We start from the raw sequence: 24136 nt of genomic DNA, 5'->3' as shown, positions 1-24136 counted from the left end.
CTGACAATCTCCTTGCGATCGGCTGTGCGAATTGATTCTTCCCTAGAACCATTGCACAGCAACAATGCTCTTTGTACCTGTACGACGCGCGTGCGCATTGCGGCGCATATGCATGCGCAGTTCTGCCATTTTTTACCTGATCTCTGCGGTGCGAAAATCAGCAGCGAGCGATCAACTCGGAATGAGCCCCAATGCCTGAACACTGAGTATGGAACTAAATTTATGGTGAACTATAACAATTTCTGCAATTGAACCACCCATATCCTTATGATTGGTTTCATTATCAGTGCACACCTGCACCTGCTTTATCCTTGATGCAAAAAAACTTCATAAAAACATAACCAATACACATCCTCTCTAAATTTTTCCTATGTGCAAATGCCCTATTAACACTATTTACGACACTTCAGCTGCAAGCGCAGATGTGTCTGACTTGCAGACAACTCAGCACTATTTTTTTACTATTGTTTATTAACAATGGCGTACATGAGTCCAGTGGCGTCACAAGCTGGATGCTGGGGCTACGGCCTGCACCCAGTTGTCACCCTCGGAAGGGATGACACTAAAGTGCCAGCTCTTCTGCAGTGACAGGAGCCAAGTGCTGCAGTGTAATATTCACATGCAGCACTCGGCTCCTGTCACACATGAAGAGCCGGCACAGCACTCATCCCAGTCTCTGGGGGCAGCCAGCATCTCCGGGGATGTTGTACATGCCCATGGAGTGAAGAAATAGAGATCCCTCGGAAGCCACACCCCCTTTTGTTAGACCACGCCCCTTTCCAGACGGACGTGCCTCTGGCGCAGGGCAGAGTGCGCACTGGGTGTCTTCACACACGGTGATGGCTCTGCATGAGTCAATGATTCTGATTTGGAAGTAAAGCAAATATAAAAATGCAAGTAAATGTGCAGTGATTGCACCTGGCAAAACCATGCTAGGAGGTAGGGCAGATGTAATGTGCAGAAAGATTTAGATTTGGGTGAGGTGTGTAAAGCTAACATTTGTGTGCTACATGCAAAATCAGCCAGTATTTACCCTACACAGAAAAACTATAAATGTATTGCTTCCCCTGCACTCTGCAACATGGTTTGTTACAGAAGCAAAGGTGGTCATTCCGAGTTGATCGCTCGCTAGCAGTTTTTAGCAGCCGTGCAAACGCTATGCCGCCGCCCACTGGGAGTGTATTTTAGCTTAGCAGAAGTGCGAACGAAAGGATCGCAGAGCGGCGGCAAACTTTTTTTTGTGCAGTTTTAGAGTAGCTCAATACCTACTCAGCACTTGCGATCACTTCAGACTATTCAGTTCCTCTTTTGACATCACGAACACGCCCTGCAGTCGCCCAGCCACACCTGCGTTTTTCCTAACACTCCCTGAAAACGGTCAGTTAACACCCAGAAACGTCCTCTTCCTGTCAATCACTCTGCGGCCAGCAGTGCGACTGAAATGCTTTGCTGGACCTTGTGTGAAACTACATCGTTCCTTGCAATAGTATGATGCGGGTGCGCATTGCGCCACATACAGATGCGCAGAAGTGCCATTTTTTTGCCTCATCGCTGCACAGCGAATGAATGCAGCTAGAGATCAACTTGGAATGACCACCAAAGTTACTTGTTTTTATGTTATTGTTCTTCCAAATCAGATTTAGATTTATAGTGCCATCGTATTCCATTGTACTTTACAATGTATATGCTTGATTCTGGAGCATGTCCAATATGAAAACATGCAAGATTTGCCTGTAAAACTGACATGCATTCCAATCTTCATCCGCCAATTTATGTACAAACTGCTGTTGTGCAAAAGAACATCATTATTACAGTTTCAGTGATTCTGTATTTGTTGTGTTTTACTGCCCCCTTCAGGGCAAACATGGTACATTTATAAAATATAAAATCTTCAAATATCTTCTCCAATCTGCAACTCATCCATGACATCATGAATATTTTATATTTTCAAGACTGACTATGTTTCATAAAGATGATGGAAGACCCAGATGGCACACAATATTTCCAGTGAATGGCTTGGGAGACTCAGCACAGAAGAAAAAAAACACTCCACTGTGTCCGACATCACCACTGCATATGAATCAGACCCCTAAACTCTAGGGCTATTCCAGGAAATAATCTGGGTTTCTATCCCACTTAAAAGCAATAGAAAGAAATTCCTAACGGCTATGGAAATGGGACTTGGCAACAGGCCCGGCAACAGGGGGGGTCAAAGTGGACACTTGTAATGGGCACCGATGTTGTGAGGGGCCCCATGGTTCTGAGGGTCAGTCAGTGTGGATACATCAGCTGCGGCAGTGCGGCGCTGCTAATAATGGATTTATTTAGTAATTTGTCCTGCACGGACACCCACCCACCTGAAAGGGACCTCAGAGCAGATTGGGATGATGCCATGTCAGGCCCCTTGCTCCCCTTAGCGGCTGTTCTCCCCCCGCCTGCTGTCAGGCTGATTCATATGAAGCGGCCATGATCGGAGTTTCTGCACATGTGCAGAAGCTCACTGAAGCTTCCAGAGCCACAATGCTGTCCTGACCTTGCTCCTCCTCTCCCCGATACCGCACTCACTGTCTGGCTGCTGAGTGCCATGAGTGAGGAGCCCTGCGGACATCCACAGTGGGTAAGTGTACTTTGCTGGGGTTGTGGGGACTGGGGGGGCAGCTGTGGGCATTATTTGTATGAGCGGCATCACTGTGGGCATTATCTGTATGAACGGCACCACTGTGTGCATTGTCTGTATGAACGGCACCACTGTGGGCATTATCTGTATGAGCAGCACCACTGTGGGCATTATCTGTATGAGCGGCACCACTGTGGGCATTATCTGTGGCGCATTCGGGAAAGGAGCTATATACATTGCCTTCTGCTCCAGAAAGAAAATGCCATACTCTCTGCCATCAGATCTCCACAAAAGGTGGAAAACCATCTATGGTTATTAGATATTGATGGTGGTTGGTCATCCCTACAATTTTGCTAGATATATTTAAATCCATCCAGGGATTTCCAGCACCTTTATGTATCATAATGAATTTGTTACTGGTCACATAGTCTTTCATAAGTTTTTACATTTATTTTCTGCTCTTTAATTTCCAGACTTAAATAGTGGATTTAAAAAGGGCCGGGACAAATGAAAATGTTTTTTGTTGTTGTTTTTTTATTCATGTGTTTATGGTTGTGAAGGCAAAGTAAAAGAAAGGGCATGATTCAGAGCTGTACATAAACCCGTTGTAGAATGAGTTTTACATGATTGCTTGCAGTCCCACCTTAACCGCAGCATGATTGACATGCTGCAGTGTTTGTGAGGCAGAGCAGAGGTTGTGATGGAGTCCATTCTACAAAAGAGGGGCATGTTGACCCCATCTTGTATGTGTGCTGAGGCCAGGTTCTATGTTTTTGAATGCAGATTTCCTGGCAGAGGAGTTCCAGTGGTCATTCTGAGTACGCTGAAGCTTACTCAGATGGCCAATGCATGCCAGGTCTTCATCTTTTTTTCTACAGACTCCTTCTGCTACATTAGATTTGAGCATTGCTACCTTGTCCAAAGATGCAACAGTGATGCGTTCATCTCTGAATCAGGTCTGAAGCCAATAATTGTGCCTGGTGGCCATAGTCTGGAGTGTTGGCGACAAATAATTTATGTAATCAAATATTTGCTCTGTGCAAAGAAACCCCCCCTCACCCCCCCCCCCCCCCAAAAAAAAAAGCAATAAAAAAAGAGCAGCAGTGATATAACTAGAGGCCTGGAGGCCCCTGGCAAACTTTCAAGGTGGGGCTCCCCACAAATGCTCCAGCTGTGCAGTAACATATGGAGCCAAAATTAACCAGCAGATGAGGAAGGAGTTGTACAGAATGATCAGAGGCTTTTCCGGGGGACAGACATAGCAACGGGCAGACGCGGGGTTACCTGCGGGGACACCAATCTCCACAGGTGAACCCCAATGACAGAGGAGCCTCCTCAGTAAAGCTACAGACTGTGTGGGAATCAGGTGGGCCCAGCAGGAAGCAGTGTTATCGTGGTCGTTGCAGACCATGATTCGGGAGTCTGGAAATCCAGGCGCAGCTTCGGTCCTATCCAGACTCTTGAATTCGGAGATGCAATTACAACCACAGGGAATATTTAATGACTGACGTCAGGGTGGGCCCCTGGACAATTGCCAGTCTAGCCTAGTTACGCCACCACTCAAGAGCAACACGGTGTTGCCACATTGCATTTTTTTGTAGACTTGTTGCATGCATTTCCTGTTCATCAAATACATATAATTTTATACATCAAAATTAAATGAATAAGAAAGGTAAAATGTAGGGCAGACTGTGCCCGAATTTTTTTAAAAAGGCTAAAAAATATAGATTTATAATGTCATGGATAATAAAAATAAGTGAGCAGTCATTCAATGTATGTACAGAAGGTGGTCATATAAATTTGGAAAACACATTTGTAATCAAAACATTAAATCTATTAGATATATCTGGAGCTAGAAGTTAAATAACTGCATTTTCCTTTCCGTCAGACCACATATTTTTAGTTAATTATTATTTACCTGTAGCTAGCAGCAGATGCCACTGTTTCTCATACTTAAGCTATGATGATGACATCAAATAGATGAGTAAAATTTTGTGCAAATTGAGTTCTGCATCAGGACCAGGGCCGGATTAAGGTCTGTGGGGGCCCTGGAAAACAAACTTGTGGGGGCCCTATTAATAAAAGTGATTATTCATAAACAACAGCTTTATATACTATTTTTCATTAGGTAACTTTATTTAACTACTAATATTTTGATTGTTAAAACTTGTCATTCACATTATATATATATATATATATATATATATATATATATATACATACACCTCCCACTTGTCCCGATTTTTGCGGGACAGTCCCATTTTTTTGGGTTGGGGGGGAGTTGGGAGGCTCTGTTACTCATTGCTCTGCTTAGCTGCTTAGCAGAGCAGTGGTAAATAGACGTTGTGTGCATGTGCACATCGTCTATTCACTGGAGACCAAGGGAGAAAGAGCATGCCAGCAGCTCACAGAGCTCTGGGCATGCCCCCTCAGTGACGAAAAGGGGGCGTAGCTCACAATCGTGGCCCTTCTGCGAAGCCACACCCCTTTACTGAGACCACACACCCTTTTTCCGGCGCGCCAAAGTCCCTCTTTCTACAGCCATAAAGTTGGGAGGTATGTATATATATATATATATATATATAAATGATGTGAGTGACAAGAAGTTTTAACAATCAAAACATTAGTAGTAGGTCCAGTCACCGCAACGCTGCAGCTGCTGCACCACAGGGGGTAGCTGTAGGGGGGTCCAGTGCCACACAACACAAAGGCGCCAGCCAGTCACACATTGCCAGTGCCGCTGAGGAAGGAGCTGAGAGTACAATGGCGCCGCCTCACTCTCAGCTCCTGTGCATCACACATTCCCAGCATCCGCAGTGGTGAGTGTGAAGCAGATGAAATCCCGCAAGATTCTGACTGCAGCAGTTCCTAAGGGAAAGGATGGCGGTTGCCGTGTACTGGGGAAATCGCATCGGCGGCACAGCTGAATCATGCTGTACTTCGATTTCAGTGTCGTCGGTGCCCAATTCAGGGGGAGTGTGTGGGGGCCCCTAATGTGTGGAGGCCGCGGGACTACCGCCCCTGTCGCCTCTCCTTGCATCCGGCCATGACCAGAACTTGTAATTTAAAAAGGGTTGTGATGTTTCAAACAATAAAATATTTAAGTTCTGCTCTTGCTTTGATAGTTGGCACAGAATTTATAAATTCACATTTCATGGAATTTATTGTTGGGCGATAATAATTTTATTGTAGGAGGAATGTTGGGCTCATTCCCCATAACTGAGCAATTTTAACAGAAGTAGGCGGACATTCTGTTCACCTACTTCTGCTCCTGGCACTGTGTGACATGCACGGATCGCGACACTTTCCAGATTTGCAGATACCCTGCAGACTGAGGCAGCCTATTTTTAAATCCAAGATGGCAAATGTCAAAAACTGCTCTATCCAGAAAGAGCAGTTTCATATTTGCAATCTTGGATTTAAAAAAAAGACTTTTTTCCCCCCTTGGAGCCAGGTGAGATGTAGCGAGGAGACCACAGGAGGCACAGGAGCAGCAGTACCAGTAGGTGCGAGCATTTCTTGCAGATGTGGTAAGTAGTAATGTGTCTGGTGTAGGTGTTGGTGGTCGTACCTGTTTCCACGCCAATGTAAATGTCAACCTCTCCAGACCTCAACGATGCAACCTAGGCAGAAGGACGAAGAACCCCAAAAAGACAACCCCCAAAAATTACCACACGATTGGACGGTGTTTCATGTATTTACTGGTCTGGAAAGAGTGGGTCACCGTTGTCAGTTTTACTTAGTTTAATGGCAAGATTCAATACACAGTAATACATAACAACAAAAGATACACAGTGGTATGCAATAATAAAAAACACGGTCCAAGTAAAGCTTCACAATATATATAAATAAACGAATCAATATGAGATACTATCTCTAGTAATAGCTTTTATGCCATTAATAAACTATTTCCTGCAATTATCACCACAAGATAACAGATGTCCACTAGGTGGAAATATGAGAGTTACTATGCTCAGTTCCTAATTCCTTTTTGGAACTCCTCTACATATATAGGTTGCATACAAATTAAGTCTACTGCCTAGGAGAGGGTTCATTTTGTGGTGAAGATAAGAAAATGCAGTGGACAGTAATGAGAGTTGCAATTTTAGTGTATCATTTAAGCAAGTGGTTCAAGGCAGTCTGTAGGCAGAGAATAGCAGTCTCACAAAGTTCAGTCTCTCAACAGGTCTGTAAGCAGGCAAGTAATATTCCAAGCAAGTAAGCTAAGGAAAGCTGACTGAGGTTAGCTGGTGTCCATGAATTTAGACAGTTCCATAACAGTAAAAGCGAGCCAGTTACTCAAGTTAGTTCTATAACAGCGAATAGAAGCAGTTCAAGCAGTGTATGATAAAGAGCACACAATTCCTCTAGCGCAGGGGAAAGCAGCAGCAGGTAGTATAGTTCCTAAACTGCGTTGATAAGCAAGGGCAGAAATGCTTTTCGTAATTAGGTCAAATTGCAATACAGTATTAAACACTTGGTGTCAGGCTCCCTGCTTGCTCCTCACGGTAACCCCATCTGAGATGAACCAACCATTCACTTAGCTGTGCTGAGCTACTGTATGTTCTACAGAAAAATCTCTTCCCAGAGGTAGGAGGGCAATTAGATAGAGTTAACAGGCCCCCAGATTTTTGACTACACTGTCTGTGACTGTCCTTTGCTCCAGGGCAAGGCTCTAAGCTGGGAGTTGGGAAATGGGTAAAGCTGTCTCTTCCTTTAATAATCCCTTAGCTAACATGTTGGGTAACTGTCCATTTAGCTGATAAACAGTGGCGGGCAGGCGGATTACTGCCTGGTACTTAATTAGTGACTGACTGACTGACTGGCTGGGCAACCCTTTTCCCCGTGTTCAGTACCTGAACTCCTCTTTCACTCTTTCTCCGGTAACCCACCGTTAGCAGTTGACATTCTCCAAGGCTCCCTCAAGGCTTCCGTTCCCACAGTTTTCACTTTGGGGGGGACACGTCTCTCACTCCCTGCCCAGCGGCTCTTTCGGGCACTGTCCTCCTAAGGACGACTTCAGGGCATTGTGTCTCCACAGTGGATTCACTTCACAGTGCTGCAACTCCATCTCCTCAGAGACTCCGTTGCCTCCTGGCAGAGCTGGCCCTAGCCAATTTGATGCCCTAGGCAAAAACAATTCTGGTGCCCCCTAGCACCGCCGTTCTGCATCTGACCCAGCAACACAGCTAATTCTGCATCTGACCCTGCTGGGGGCCCACCAGGGGGGTTAATCTGTGGGCGAGTTTAACCCTGCATAATGCCACACTGTAATACCCATAATACACATAATTCCACACAGAAATGCACCTTACACATACAGTATGCCCAACATTAGTAATGCCCATAATACACATAATGCCACACAGTAATGCACCTGACACATGCTAGTAGCTTTTTTTTATATATAACTTACTTTTGCTTGCTGGTGAGCTTTCAGTCAGTGTGTGTGCCCATGCAGCTCCCTGGATCCGTGACTGCATTTTGTGAGATGGGGGTGGCAGGATGGGGGAGTGCTTGCGCTCGCACCCGTTAAAGGAGCACTCATACAAGGGATGTGACCTCACAGGGTATGCCATCCTTTACAAGCCTCATCCTTTATTTTTGCATGCTCATTGGAAACAAATACCAGCAATGTCCAGATATTGCCACACTTGCTGGTTATACAAAAAGACCAGTATCAAACATGTCCATTCTCTTCACTGTTTAGTGTGTTTGCTGGTGTCTGTTACTCCCGGCAACTGTATGCCCTTTATTTTATACTGCGGGAGCAATATGCTCTGCCCTCTAGTCTAATGAGTCCGAAAGTCACGCTGCACTGATGTTTCATATAGAAATAGCGCAACGCAACTTACTGACCACGTTACAATGCTGGATGGCAGGGGAATTTTACATCATGGACTGACTAGGAACTAAAGTGTGGGGAGAACACTGCCCATGTTATGTCCCTTCAGACACCTGGGGTTTATACAGGTATAAGGGACACACGCAAGATGGCAGGGTCCCCCTCCCCCATGTGCACAAGCAGTATAGGTGATGTCAGATTTATGTGCAGCAGTCTTTCAAAATACACATGTGGTATCATAAGGAGCCATCCATTAATAACCTTATATAGTCAGTGAAAATGTCACAGGTCCAGGAATTGCAGTTACGAAGCTTCTACTGTCTGAGGTCTCACAAGTCAGGGGAATTCAAGCATGTCAGAGGGAGTTTAAGGGACAGTGTGCATTCTATTTGACAAATGCAAACAGCAGTGTATACAAGTACTGACTGAATACATTTGGAAAGTAACAGTTAATTTGCAGAGTGTCCCTCCCAGCATGAGATAGTGCAGGGACATGCTTGGATGCCCCTAGACATGTTTGGATGCCATAGGCAAATGCCTAGTCTGCCTATAGCTAAGGCCTGCTCTGCCTCCTGGTCCCAGCCGTTCTCTCCAGTTCCCAAACTCTCCAGTAGCTGCACACACCTCCTCTACGTCAGCACTGGGGATCACCTCAGGGCCCCCCTCTTCAGCAATCACCTAAGGAGGTTACTCAGCCTCCTCCAATTCCTGACCTCCGCCAGCCAATCAGCAGAGTTCTAGCTTCCCTGCTCTTGAGGGATCCCTCAGGGATTCCCGGGGTCCTAGTGCCCTCTGTGTTCAGGCTGTCCCTGCTGACATCACCTAAGAAGAGTGAGTCCATTTAGTTCTGCCAGTGGTTCTGAAAATGCCACCATCACATGTACTATTAGCATTTGCACCAACCCATGACAGAAATAATGTACTATACTGAAATTCCAGTAAAAATGGCTGTGAATCTGCACTTCGTAATGCAGCCTTGTTCACTGACATGTCCTTGACACTCACATAACATGCCCATGAGACAGCTCTTTTTGCATTCACTTCCTCCCAGTCACTATCCAGGTTTTGTGCCACTAGTTTTAATGCAAGCTACACCATATGCAACAGTGGTCTATGCATAAATTCATGGGAACGCATGCAGCGTAGGGGTTTTTGGACTTTTCATGCATGTGCAGAAGCAATTAATCGCTCAACTGTGCGAACATTGGCATTGAGCCAACCTCTGTATCAAGCCCAGATAGTATAAAATGCAGATCATTTAAACAATCTTATTGGCCAGAGGCAACAGTTTTATTCTGTGAGTTTTTCTAGAATTTTTCTGGTTAGTTTACAAATCGCAGGGTATTACACCTGACGACTTGTATGTTTACTATTACAAAAATGGGATGGCGACTTGTACCCAGATGAGAGTAGTTATGGTGGATTACTGGAAAATTGGAAACTATCAAATTTTCCAGAGTGGATGCCCTACACCAGGAGCGGATTTAGGGGGGAGGTTACACCAGTAACGACTGTCCCTCACCCGCCTAATTTTAGTATTTATATTGATTGTTTATAAACCCTTAATTCATGATAGCCAAATTAATAATATAATAAAAAAGCCACCATGACATTTTTTTTATTTTTTATTTTGAAAACATATTTACTAAGTAGGACTGCGTACAGGGGCAGTATGGGCATGTCCTATCCATTTACACGGCATTCAAGATGGCCTATGGCACAGTACAGAGGATATATTTAGCAATTACTGGTTCTTTTGGGGCTGACAGTACCAACACATGCATCCAAGTGTCGCTCCCAAACAGGTGCATCCCCATGGCACATGCCTAATGGGAAATTCGTCACTACCATACATTGTAACTTAAATAGAATATTTTTATGTCATAGTACAGATGAAATAATGCATAAATCACATAGGGCCTAGTTCTAAGTCATACTTCCTGATGATTTTGGACACTGTAGAGAGATATTTATACTACACACGCATCTAAACTGCACCGCACATGCATCCCAACTGTCTGCACACAGAGAGCCTGATTCATGATTGTAAGGAATTGCACATCTGCAAGGAGGTGTCTGTAGGAGATAGCGTCTTCGTGTTTGCATTAGGTCTGTGTTTGAGGACGCAGCCTCGGATCAACATCATTACTATCATGTCTATTGGTCACGATTCGCGATGGTTTTAGTCACTGGCCGGCCTGCATAAGCTGAAGCTTACACAGGATGGCTCTCCGATCCGGACACCTGGGTCCAGGAAGTCTGCATTTGATGACGCAGCCCCTGGACTCGTCATGCCTTCAAAATGGGGGTGACAGACCACCATTTTGAAGAATGGTGCTGAGTGCTGATCCTGCTCTCTCCTCCCAATGCCACAGAGAGTGGTATTGCAAGACCCATTCTGCACATGCGCAGAATGGGTCTTGTGCCTGCACATGCCCCCAAACATTGTATTTGTATTCAAACCATTGGTTTTGTGTACAAATATGAATTTGGCCCAGAGTGAAAGAATTGATTCAGATACATGATCTTTGAACTGTAAGGCGTTTCTGGGTGGTGACAGGAAGGTGACTACTCAGACATATGGAGATGCAGCATGTTGTTCGAGCGTCACTTTGGAGACCATATTCTGATGGAGAATCTTCAAGGAGCATAGGGCTGGTGCAAATTTTGATGGTGCAACCGATGGGTGTAGATCATTAGATCTACAAGCAAAATGTCTGCAGTCAATAGGTTGACTCCAAAAGGTAGACATGGAAAAGGATGACAGCGCCAAAAGGTCGACATGGTCACTACATCAAAATGAGAAAAGTAGACAGTACAAAAGGTCATAGGGTCAAAATGTCAACACATGAGAAGGTCGACGAGACAAAAGGTCAACACATGAAAAGGTCGACACCTCATTTTTAAGGTTTTTTTTGTGTTGTCTTCACCATAACGGCACAGGAAACCTCAATTAGTGTACCGCATCCCCTCACATTGTTTGCTTCACTCACCATGCTTCGGGTACAATTCCCAATCATAGTCCACATGGTAAAGTATGAAAAAGTTGAAAAAAAAACTTGTTGACCATATGTGTGTTGACCATTAGAACCTGTTGACCTTTTATATCTGTCAACCATAAGTACTGTCGATCTTTTACATGCTAACCTAATGACCATATTGACTTTTTGACCATATCGTCCTAATGCATGTTGACCATTTGGTGTCAACCTATTGACTGTTTTATCTAGACACTGTAAATCTACAGACCGCATACCATGAACGATACACCAAGCATGACTCTTGCATCTAAGGATGCTCAAAGTGGATGTCTCAGTCCTTGCATGGTCAGATGCATGGCTGTACACCAGGGAAGGGCTTTGAATCAGCATTAGCATAAAGGACCTGATTCAGAGGTTGACAGATGATGATTTTGGTTGCATGTGGGTGATGTTTGCAGTACTGCACATGTGTCGCATTGAGTATGTGAGGCAATGTCGATGGTGTTCCTGGGAGGCAAACGGGTGGTTGGCTATTCAGATGTGGGGGTGTCACCACCAACGAGTGCATCCATGTTCTGGTGGACAGAGGTTTGATGGTGCAACAGATGTGTGATTGATAATTAAACTCATAACATGGGATAGGAAGAAATCCCTTAATGATTTAAATGTAAAAATGAACATCATAGAAAAAAGATTTGAACCAGTACAGAAAATTTCAATATACAAACTTAATGAAAATGACTAATACTAAGATGGAGGAAATCGAAGAAGAAATTAAACAACAAAACCAAAGGAAATTTCATAGGGACATTAAAGACTACAAATAAATGAAATAAAATGAGAGAAGAAACATGGGAAATCTGAAGCAAGAGAACAAAAACCGAATCAATACAGATACAATATTCAGACACAAACCTCTAAACCAAATCACAATAGAAAGAGAATGAACACAGGAAAAGCACAAAATAAATATACATATAAGAAAAAGGAACCAATCGTCAGAGAAATTACCAACAGGACAAACGAGAAGAACTGATTATCAAACATATAATCCACATAATTTCATATACGAGAAGAAATCGACACAAAAGACTATGAAGGATTCTTTTGATAAAAGCAGAAATGTAGCAAATCAAGAAGCATCGGAAGAATTAAGAGCATTTATCGATAATATAGAAACCTCAAAACAGTTTGGAGAAAAGCAGTCTGGACCACAGAGAAAAAGAACATATAGAGAAGAAGAATCAGATGAGGACATTTTTTTTGAATTTCTCATGGAACCAGAGAAACCACCAGAGTGGAAAAATGCCCCACCAAAAAAAACACGAGTGGAAAATTCACCAGGGGAAGGGGTGTCCGGGGAGGAAAGAAGAAGGTAATAAATGAAGAAAACACTAGAGAAACATCTGAACTTAAAGAAAATGGCATATTCAACCTCAGTAACAAACCATTAACAGAGGCACATATTTCACGATTGAAGAAAGGGATAAAATTTGCCCCACATTCCAATGCAAATCCATTTGATCTATATGTGGATACACAGAGATTTATAAGAAAACTATGCATAAAAAAATATTTTCTAAATCAGAACATAGGACGCAGACAATTACAGAGGACAATGATTTCCAACATAGTAATCTAAAATCGGGATCTACATTTTTTCCATCACATCAAAGGTCCTCATATTGAGACATTTGAAAAACTTGTAGAACAAGATATACGTAAAGCTACAGGGAAAGAAAAAAAGAAATATAATCTGACAACAGAAGAAAAATTGGCATCAATGGACCTAAAAAAAGATGAAACAATTATCATCAAACCCGTAGACAAGGGTGGAAGCTTGGTGACTATGAATAAAACAGATTATAAAGAAGAAATTACGAATTTACTATCAGATGAAAATACAAAATCAAAAACTGACTTCGGATCCTACTAAGAGATATCAATTGGAACTTGAAGAACTACTAGAGGAAGGTTCACAATTGAGAATACTCACTAAGAAAGAATATGAGTTTTTATATACACAGTATCCAAAAATTCCTACTTTTTACGGATTACGGAAAGTACACAAAAATCCAATATATCCGCAAGGAAGACCGATTGTCTCAGGAATAGGTTCTTTAACGTTGAATCTTTCCAAATATGTGGATTTTTTTTTTTACAAGACCTAGTTTGTAAACAACAAAGTTATTTAAAGGACTCCATGCAGGTTCTTCAGCTTCTACAAACAATTGAGTGGAAAGAAAGTTATATATTATGCACGAGTGACGTTAAATCATTATATACCTGCATTCCACATAACATTGGATGTGAAGCAACACAATATTTTCTGTCAACCTCCACAAATCTACTCAACGCACAGATCAATTTTATCATGAGGGGTATAGATTTTATTCTATGTAAAAATTATTTTTGGAATGAAGGGGTTTTCTATAACCAAATTAAAGGGATGGCGATGGGTTCTTCTATAGTGTCAAGTTACGCTAATCTTCTTGTCGCCAAATGGGAAGAAGTAACCATCTGGAATGACAACCTGAATAAGAAGAATCTCATCATCTGGAGATGGTACATAGACAACCTGCTGTTTATTTGGAACGGGATGGAAGAGACTTTGAAAGAATTTCTACGATATATGGAGGACAATGCGTATGGTTTAGAATTCACATCTTCAGTTACAGTAGTAAAGAAATGGTGATATATTTGGATCTGGAAATTTACATCTCGGAGAAAACATTACATACAAGAGCACATACAAAAACTGTCAGCAATGACAGCATGTTACTGGTTAATAGCAACCATCATGCCAATTGGACTCGTGATATACCAGTAGGCCAATGTAGACTAATAAAAATAAATTGTTCACAATAAGAAACTTTATCACACAAGTAAATCAGATGAAATTACAGTTTCCAGAAAAAGGATATAAAGAAATTGTCAGGTCCGGGTGTTTTTGTGAATCCGTTAACCTGGAACCAACCACAGGGGTAGGTGCTGGGGTATGAAGAAAACAGGGAGGACGAAGGAAGTTCCGTTTCATATATTTATTAAAGTAACAATTCAGTAAGGAATTAAATGACTAGTTGTTAATCATCATTATACTGAAGTATTGCAGGAATGACAGAAATAATATGCTAGAGAAAACTCAGAAATAAATAAAAGAAATGTTCATGGAAACATATGCAAAAACAAGCTGAAGAATAAATGTTGAATTGTCCAAATATAAACAGGCTTTGATGCTGAACTGCAGATTGTGTTTAACTGGTTAATGCAGACATGGAGAATTAACTGTAAGAATTTGCAATGGAGTTTTAAGAGTTAACTGAGAGACTGTGAAGAATTATCCTTGTAATGACAACATAGAAAAAGTACTGAATTGGGTTACTTGCGGGTTCCGGAGATCACTGTGAAACTGTAGTAGATGGCGAGGTGATGAATGGGTTAAATGCAGAGTTGAACAAACGAACAGCTGAGGGAATTGGAATCCTCCAGACTTTGTATGATAGGCAGACAGACAAGGTAACCTCATGCAGGACACTGGGAATCCAAGTATTTCCAATAGGTGTGCAATTGACTGATAGCACAATGGAGAGCCGGTAGATCTTTGGCAGTGAAGGCTGCAAAACGGACCTCTGGGAACGGAGGCGATATCTGGACCACGGGAATCACACAGGAATGCACGGAGAGAGTTCAGAGCTAGAGCACAGCTTTGATACAACAAAGCACTGGCCCAGAGTGACATAATCCCAGCCTACTTAAAGGCAGCACAAGCACGGGATTGGCTTACACCTGCCCACAGGTGTTTTCACAAGTGCTCAGTATTAGCTATTTGGTCTCCAACATGGCCACCTCCTATACAGCAGACACACCGCAGTGCCTTAGGCCATTTGGTCCCCGCACTCACAGTTCCCAGACTCTGCATTACCTGTGCCATTGATCACGCCGTGTCCCCACACGGGCGCACAGCACCGCGAGCAACCGCACTGGCAACGGATGAACCCCAGAACCCGCAAAGGTGAGAGACCGGTTCGTGACAGTACCCCCTCTTCTACGGGTGGTCTCCGAACACCTTTGAACCTTGTCAGGATTTTTGAAGAAGTATTTCTGTACCAGTCTTGGAGCATGAACATCTTCAGAGAAAACCCAGGATCTCTCCTCCGGGCCGTAACCCTTCCAGTCGACCAGAAACTGTAAACGTCCATATCGGGAACGTGAGTCCACAATCTCTTTAACTTCAAATTCCTCATTCTGCAAAGAGTGAACTTTAGGAGATTTGGACTGGGTAGTACGGAACTTATTGAGAATCAAAGGCTTCAGTAAAGATGTATGAAAGGCGTTAGGAATTCTCAAAGACGGTGGCAGCTTGACTTTGTATGACACAGGGTTGAGTACCTTTACAATGGGAAATGGACCAATAAACCTGGGAGCAAATTTCTTAGAAGGAACTTTGAACTTGAGATTGCGCGTAGAAATCCAAACTTGGTCTCCCACTTTGTAATTCGGTACAGCTTTACGTTTTTTATCTGCAAAAGATTTATAACGAGCGGAAGTTTTGACCAAGGACTTACGTACACAACTCCAGATGCTAGATAGACGTTGAAGCTCTTGATCTGCCGCTGGGACCTCTAGGGCTGGCAATGGATGAAACTCTGGCACACGAGGATGAAAGCCGAAGTTAATATAAAAGGGCGTAGATTCTGAAGATGAATGGAAGAGATTATTATGAGCAAATTCTGCCAATGGAAGGTAGTCAACCCAGTCATCCTGTGAGGACGATATATATAGCCGGAGAAATGTTTCAAGGTCTTGGTTGACTCTCTCAGTTTGTCCATCTGTCTGAGGATGATATGCAGAAGAAAAGTTCAACTTGACATTTAAAGATGAACAAAGCGACCTCCAAAACTTGGCCACAAACTGTGTTCCCCGATCAGAAACAATTTCTCGAGGAAGGCCATGCAACTTGAAGATTTCAGAGATGAACAATCTGGCTAGTAAAGGGGCTGATGGTAACCCAGTTAATGGAATGAAATGTGCCATTTTCGAAAATCGATCCACTATCACCCAAATGGTATTTCGCCCTTTTGATGGAGGTAGATCGGTCACGAAATCCATTGAGATATGAGTCCATGGTTGTTTGGGTATGGATAGTGGATGTAACAAACCTGGTGGAGAACTTCTTGGACTCTTATGTTGGGCACATTTAGGACATGCTGCTATAAACTCTTGAACATCGGCTTTGAGACGTGGCCACCAATAAGACTGTTGAATAAACTTGAGAGTCTTTAGAACCCCAGGATGACCCATGAAGGAAGAGGAGTGAGCCCAGGTAAGCAGCCGTTTTCGAAGACTTGTGGCGACAAAGGTCTTGCCAGGCGGAGGAACTGGAGAGGTTCGAGTCATTAAAAAGGACCTAGGATTCACAATGGCTTGATTCGTGGTAGCATCATTTAATTCAGAAGAAGCAAAGGACCGGGAAAGGGCATCTGCCTTTTTGTTCTGAGACCCTGGACGATAGGTGAGTTTGAAATCAAATCGTGAGAAGAAAAGCGCCCATCGGGCTTGTCGTGGATTCAAACACTGAGCTGACTGCAGATACAGAAGATTCTTATGATCAGTATAAACTGTAATGCGATGTTGAGCTCCTTCTAGAAGGTATCTCCACTCCTCAAATGCCAACTTGATGGCAAGTAACTCTTGCTCACCGATTGCATAATTACGTTCTGCCGGGAGGAACTTACGGGAGAAATATCCGCAGGGATGGACCTTTTTATCTTCAAAGACTTGTGACAACACAGCTCCTACTGCTTCTGTAGATGCATCCACCTCTAGTAGAAAGGGACGATTCAGATCAGGCTGTCGAAGAATGGGGGCTGACACAAAGGCTTGCTTTAAATCAGAGAAGGCTTTGATTGCTTCTGAAGACCAGTTCGTAGGATTTGCTCCCTTACGAGTTAGGGCTGTGATGGGAGCAGCTAACGTAGAATAATTCTTAATGAATCTCCTATAGAAATTAGCAAAGCCGAGAAATCGCTGAATCCCCTTGAGAGTTGTAGGAGTGGACCAATCTCGGATAGCTTGTACCTTACCGGGATCCATACATAGCTCTGATCCAGAAATGATGTAACCAAGGAACGGTATGGAAGATACTTCAAAAGTGCACTTCTCTAACTTACAATAAAGTTGATTTTTCCTCAGACGTGTCAGTACCTCTTTAACTTGGTGACGGTGAGACTTTATATCCCTAGAGAATATTAGGATATCATCCAGGTACACTACTAGACACTTGTAGAGAAGATCACGAAAAAGTTCATTCACATAGCTTTGAAAAACTGCAGGTGCATTACAAAGACCGAAAGGCATTACAAGGTATTCGTAATGCCCATCCCGGGTATTAAAAGCAGTCTTCCACTCGTCCCCTTCTCGGATGCGGATTAAATTGTAGGCCCCTCGGAGATCCAGTTTTGTAAACACAGTAGCTCCTTTTACCCGGTCAAATAATTCTGGAATTAAGGGTAATGGATACTTGTTTTTCACAGTGATCTCATTGAGTCCACGGTAATCTATGCATGGTCGTAACCCACCGTCCTTCTTCTTAACGAAAAAGAATCCGGCTCCTGCAGGTGAAGAAGATGGTCTGATAAATCCTTTGGTTAGATTTTCTTGTATATAATCAGACATAGCTTGCGTCTCTGGGATGGATAGCGGATAAATTCGTCCCCTAGGAGGTGTTTTACCCGGAACCAGGACAATTGGGCAGTCCCATTCGCGATGAGGAGGTAGAGAGTCTGCTGCTTGTTTACTGAAAACATCCGCAAAGGATTGATACACCGGAGGTAGGTCGGGAAGGCTGATTGACCGGAGAGGTACAATTGAGGCTAAACAGTTCTTGGTACAAGATTTACCCCATGAAAGGACTTCCATGGTTTGCCAATTAAGTTGAGGGTTATGTTTCTGCAGCCAAGGTAAACCAAGTATCACATCTTGAGAGGCTTTGGGAATCACGTAGAAGGAGAGGTATTCGGAATGGAGCACACCAACTTTCATCTTGAGACATACGGTTCGATGAGTAATTATACCATCTGGAATTCGACTTCCATCCACTGCTGTAACGGCAACTGCTGCTTCCAGAGGCATGGTTTGAACTTTAGACCGCATGACAAAGGCTGAGGAGATGAAGTTCTCGGCTGCCCCAGAATCTAGGAGAGCTGAAACTTTCACTGTAGAACTTGGCACTTCTAATTGAATAGACAAGGTCGGCTCTTTCCCAGAACGTGATTCTAGAGTAACTCCTAGCTTAACCTCTCTTGAATAAGCTAGGAGCGAGAGTTTCCCGGTCGGAGTTTGCAGAATTTAACTAAGTGTTCAGAGGACCCACAGTACATGCAGAGGTTACCCTGTCGACGACGAAGTCGTTCCTCTTCTGTGAGGCGAGAGCGCCCAATCTGCATAGGTTCGTCTGTCGTTACCGGAGACTGTGATGAAGAATCTTGTCGAGGCCTAGGATGATAACGTGGACTGGATCGCTCTGCCCTGGATTTCTCTAAACATCGCTCCCTGTAGCGTAGGTCAAGTTTGTTACAGAGAGAAATCAATTCATCCAGTTTAGTTGGCACATCCCGGATAGTTAAATCGTCCTTGATTCTCTCAGAAAGTCCATTCCAAAACGCGGCGATCAGGGCCTCCTCATTCCAGTTTAACTCTGAAGACAACGTGCGAAACTGAACAATATATTGATTGACAGGACGTAAACCTTGACGTAGACGGAGAATCTCCAAAGATGCTGAGGTGGTCCTGCCGGGTTCGTCAAAGATTCTCCGGAAAGAAGATACAAACTCTTTGTAATTAGAGAGGATAGGATCACCTCTCTCCCATAATGGTGATGCCCACTCCAGAGCCTGACCGGAGAGGAGGGCAATAATATATGCGACCTTAGAACGAGCTGATGGGAAACTGGCGGACATCAGTTCGAACTGGATCTCGCATTGATTCAGGAATCCCCTGCAAAGTTTTGGAGTTCCGTCAAACTTACTCGGAGAGGGTAACTGCAAGCGGGACGTAGGCAGCATCACAGGAGAAGCTGTAGTGGTAACTGGGACTACCGGAGTTGGAATCTGGACTTGAGACGTTTTAATTGCTGTATGAAGAGTCTCTAAACGGTCTGCCATAGTTTGCATAAACTGCACTATTTGTGTCTGTATAGACTCCTGGTTTTCCAGACGGGAAAGGATATTTGACGTAGCACCGCCTCCTGCGAATTGGTCACTTGACGGATCCATGCGGCCAGTGCTTACTGTCAGGTCCGGGTGTTTTTGTGAATCCGTTAACCTGGAACCAACCACAGGGGTAGGTGCTGGGGTATGAAGAAAACAGGGAGGACGAAGGAAGTTCCGTTTCATATATTTATTAAAGTAACAATTCAGTAAGGAATTAAATGACTAGTTGTTAATCATCATTATACTGAAGTATTGCAGGAATGACAGAAATAATATGCTAGAGAAAACTCAGAAATAAATAAAAGAAATGTTCATGGAAACATATGCAAAAACAAGCTGAAGAATAAATGTTGAATTGTCCAAATATAAACAGGCTTTGATGCTGAACTGCAGATTGTGTTTAACTGGTTAATGCAGACATGGAGAATTAACTGTAAGAATTTGCAATGGAGTTTTAAGAGTTAACTGAGAGACTGTGAAGAATTATCCTTGTAATGACAACATAGAAAAAGTACTGAATTGGGTTACTTGCGGGTTCCGGAGATCACTGTGAAACTGTAGTAGATGGCGAGGTGATGAATGGGTTAAATGCAGAGTTGAACAAACGAACAGCTGAGGGAATTGGAATCCTCCAGACTTTGTATGATAGGCAGACAGACAAGGTAACCTCATGCAGGACACTGGGAATCCAAGTATTTCCAATAGGTGTGCAATTGACTGATAGCACAATGGAGAGCCGGTAGATCTTTGGCAGTGAAGGCTGCAAAACGGACCTCTGGGAACGGAGGCGATATCTGGACCACGGGAATCACACAGGAATGCACGGAGAGAGTTCAGAGCTAGAGCACAGCTTTGATACAACAAAGCACTGGCCCAGAGTGACATAATCCCAGCCTACTTAAAGGCAGCACAAGCACGGGATTGGCTTACACCTGCCCACAGGTGTTTTCACAAGTGCTCAGTATTAGCTATTTGGTCTCCAACATGGCCACCTCCTATACAGCAGACACACCGCAGTGCCTTAGGCCATTTGGTCCCCGCACTCACAGTTCCCAGACTCTGCATTACCTGTGCCATTGATCACGCCGTGTCCCCACACGGGCGCACAGCACCGCGAGCAACCGCACTGGCAACGGATGAACCCCAGAACCCGCAAAGGTGAGAGACCGGTTCGTGACAGAAATGAGCTTACAACAGGTGATAGAGAAAGTGACAGGAATGAAAAAGAACAAATTAATCAAGTACAAACAAAAGCAAGAAACAAATTAATTTCAGATGGCTTTCATTTCTCAATATAACAGTCAACATCAATTCTTCAAATCAATTCTACCAAAACATTGGCATATACTTCATTTGGACACCCAGCTACAGCAGTTGCTCCCTGAGAAACCTAAAATTATCTACAGAAAGGCAAATCATTTAAAACAAGAATTGACAAGGAGTTTCATACCACCGGAAACAAGAAACAGCACAGAAATAAGGAGTAAAGGACATTATTATTGTATGAACTGTGCAACTTGTAAATTGATGAAAAACATGTCAACTGTGCCAATAAGGGAAATTAAATCAAAAACAACAAAAACACAATACAAAATAAAGGATGCCATCACTTGTGACACTGAGGGAATTATTTATTTGTTAGAATGCCCATGCAACCTACAGCATGTAGGTCAAACAAAAAGAAGATTAAAAACTAGAGATGAGCGCCTGAAATTTTTCGGGTTTTGTGTTTTGGTTTTGGGTTCGGTTCCGCGGCCGTGTTTTGGGTTCGAACGCGTTTTGGCAAAACCTCACCGAATTTTTTTTGTCGGATTCGGGTGTGTTTTGGATTCGGGTGTTTTTTTCAAAAAACACTAAAAAACAGCTTAAATCATAGAATTTGGGGGTCATTTTGATCCCAAAGTATTATTAACCTCAAAAACCATAATTTACACTCATTTTCAGTCTATTCTGAATACCTCACACCTCACAATATTATTTTTAGTCCTAAAATTTGCACCGAGGTCGCTGTGTGAGTAAGATAAGCGACCCTAGTGGCCGACACAAACACCGGGCCCATCTAGGAGTGGCACTGCAGTGTCACGCAGGATGTCCCTTCCAAAAAACCCTCCCCAAACAGCACATGACGCAAAGAAAAAAAGAGGCGCAATGAGGTAGCTGTGTGAGTAAAATTAGCGACCCTAGTGGCCGACACAAACACCGGGCCCATCTAGGAGTGGCACTGCAGTGTCACGCAGGATGTCCCTTCCAAAAAACCCTCCCCAAACAGCACATGACGCAAAGAAAAAAAGAGGCGCAATGAGGTAGCTGACTGTGTGAGTAAGATTAGCGACCCTAGTGGCCGACACAAACACCGGGCCCATCTAGGAGTGGCACTGCAGTGTCACGCAGGATGTCCCTTCCAAAAAACCCTCCCCAATCAGCACATGATGCAAAGAAAAAGAAAAGAAAAAAGAGGTGCAAGATGGAATTGTCCTTGGGCCCTCCCACCCACCCTTATGTTGTATAAACAAAACAGGACATGCACACTTTAACCAACCCATCATTTCAGTGACAGGGTCTGCCACACGACTGTGACTGATATGACGGGTTGGTTTGGACCCCCCCCAAAAAAGAAGCAATTAATCTCTCCTTGCACAAACTGGCTCTACAGAGGCAAGATGTCCACCTCATCTTCACCCTCCGATATATCACCGTGTACATCCCCCTCCTCACAGATTATCAATTCGTCCCCACTGGAATCCACCATCTCAGCTCCCTGTGTACTTTGTGGAGGCAATTGCTGCTGGTCAATGTCTCCGCGGAGGAATTGATTATAATTCATTTTAATGAACATCATCTTCTCCACATTTTCTGGATGTAACCTCGTACGCCGATTGCTGACAAGGTGAGCGGCGGCACTAAACACTCTTTCGGAGTACACACTTGTGGGAGGGCAACTTAGGTAGAATAAAGCCAGTTTGTGCAAGGGCCTCCAAATTGCCTCTTTTTCCTGCCAGTATAAGTATGGACTGTGTGACGTGCCTACTTGGATGCGGTCACTCATATAATCCTCCACCATTCTATCAATGTTGAGAGAATCATATGCAGTGACAGTAGACGACATGTCCGTAATCGTTGTCAGGTCCTTCAGTCCGGACCAGATGTGAGCATCAGCAGTCGCTCCAGACTGCCCTGCATCACCGCCAGCGGGTGGGCTCGGAATTCTGAGCCTTTTCCTCGCACCCCCAGTTGCGGGAGAATGTGAAGGAGGAGATGTTGACAGGTCGCGTTCCGCTTGACTTGACAATTTTGTCACCAGCAGGTCTTTCAACCCCAGCAGACCTGTGTCTGCCGGAAAGAGAGATCCAAGGTAGGCTTTAAATCTAGGATCGAGCACAGTGGCCAAAATGTAGTGCTCTGATTTCAACAGATTGACCACCCGTGAATCCTTGTTAAGCGAATTAAGGGCTGCATCCACAAGTCCCACATGCCTAGCGGAATCGCTCCCTTTTAGCTCCTTCTTCAATGCCTCCAGCTTCTTCTGCAAAAGCCTGATGAGGGGAATGACCTGACTCAGGCTGGCAGTGTCTGAACTGACTTCACGTGTGGCAAGTTCAAAGGGCATCAGAACCTTGCACAACGTTGAAATCATTCTCCACTGCACTTGAGACAGGTGCATTCCACCTACTATATCGTGCTCAATTGTATAGGCTTGAATGGCCTTTTGCTGCTCCTCCAACCTCTGAAGCATATAGAGGGTTGAATTCCACCTCGTTACCACTTCTTGCTTCAGATGATGGCAGGGCAGGTTCAGTAGTTTTTGGTGGTGCTCCAGTCTTCTGTACGTGGTGCCTGTACGCCGAAAGTGTCCCGCAATTTTTCTGGCCACCGACAGCATCTCTTGCACGCCCCTGTCATTTTTAAAAAAATTCTGCACCACCAAATTCAAGGTATGTGCAAAACATGGGACGTGCTGGAATTTGCCCATATTTAATGCACACACAATATTGCTGGCGTTGTCCGATGCCACAAATCCACAGGAGAGTCCAATTGGGGTAAGCCATTCCGCGATGATCTTCCTCAGTTGCAGTAAGAGGTTTTCAGCTGTGTGCGTATTCTGGAAACCGGTGATACAAAGCGTAGCCTGCCTAGGAAAGAGTTGGCGTTTGCGAGATGCTGCTACTGGTGCCGCCGCTGCTGTTCTTGCGGCGGGAGTCCATACATCTACCCAGTGGGCTGTCACAGTCATATAGTCCTGACCCTGCCCTGCTCCACTTGTCCACATGTCCGTGGTTAAGTGGACATTGGGTACAGCTGCATTTTTTAGGACACTGGTGACTCTTTTTCTGAGGTCTGTGTACATTTTCGGTATCGCCTGCCTAGAGAAATGGAACCTAGATGGTATTTGGTACCGGGGACACAGTACCTCCAACAAGTCTCTAGTTGGCTCTGCAGTAATGATGGATACCGGAACCACGTTTCTCACCACCCAGGATGCCAA

Source organism: Pseudophryne corroboree, chromosome 3, assembly GCF_028390025.1.
Source record: "Pseudophryne corroboree isolate aPseCor3 chromosome 3, aPseCor3.hap2, whole genome shotgun sequence".
In the NCBI taxonomy this organism is placed as follows: Eukaryota; Metazoa; Chordata; class Amphibia; order Anura; family Myobatrachidae; genus Pseudophryne; species Pseudophryne corroboree.
Note: the sequence above shows the minus strand (reverse complement) of the source record.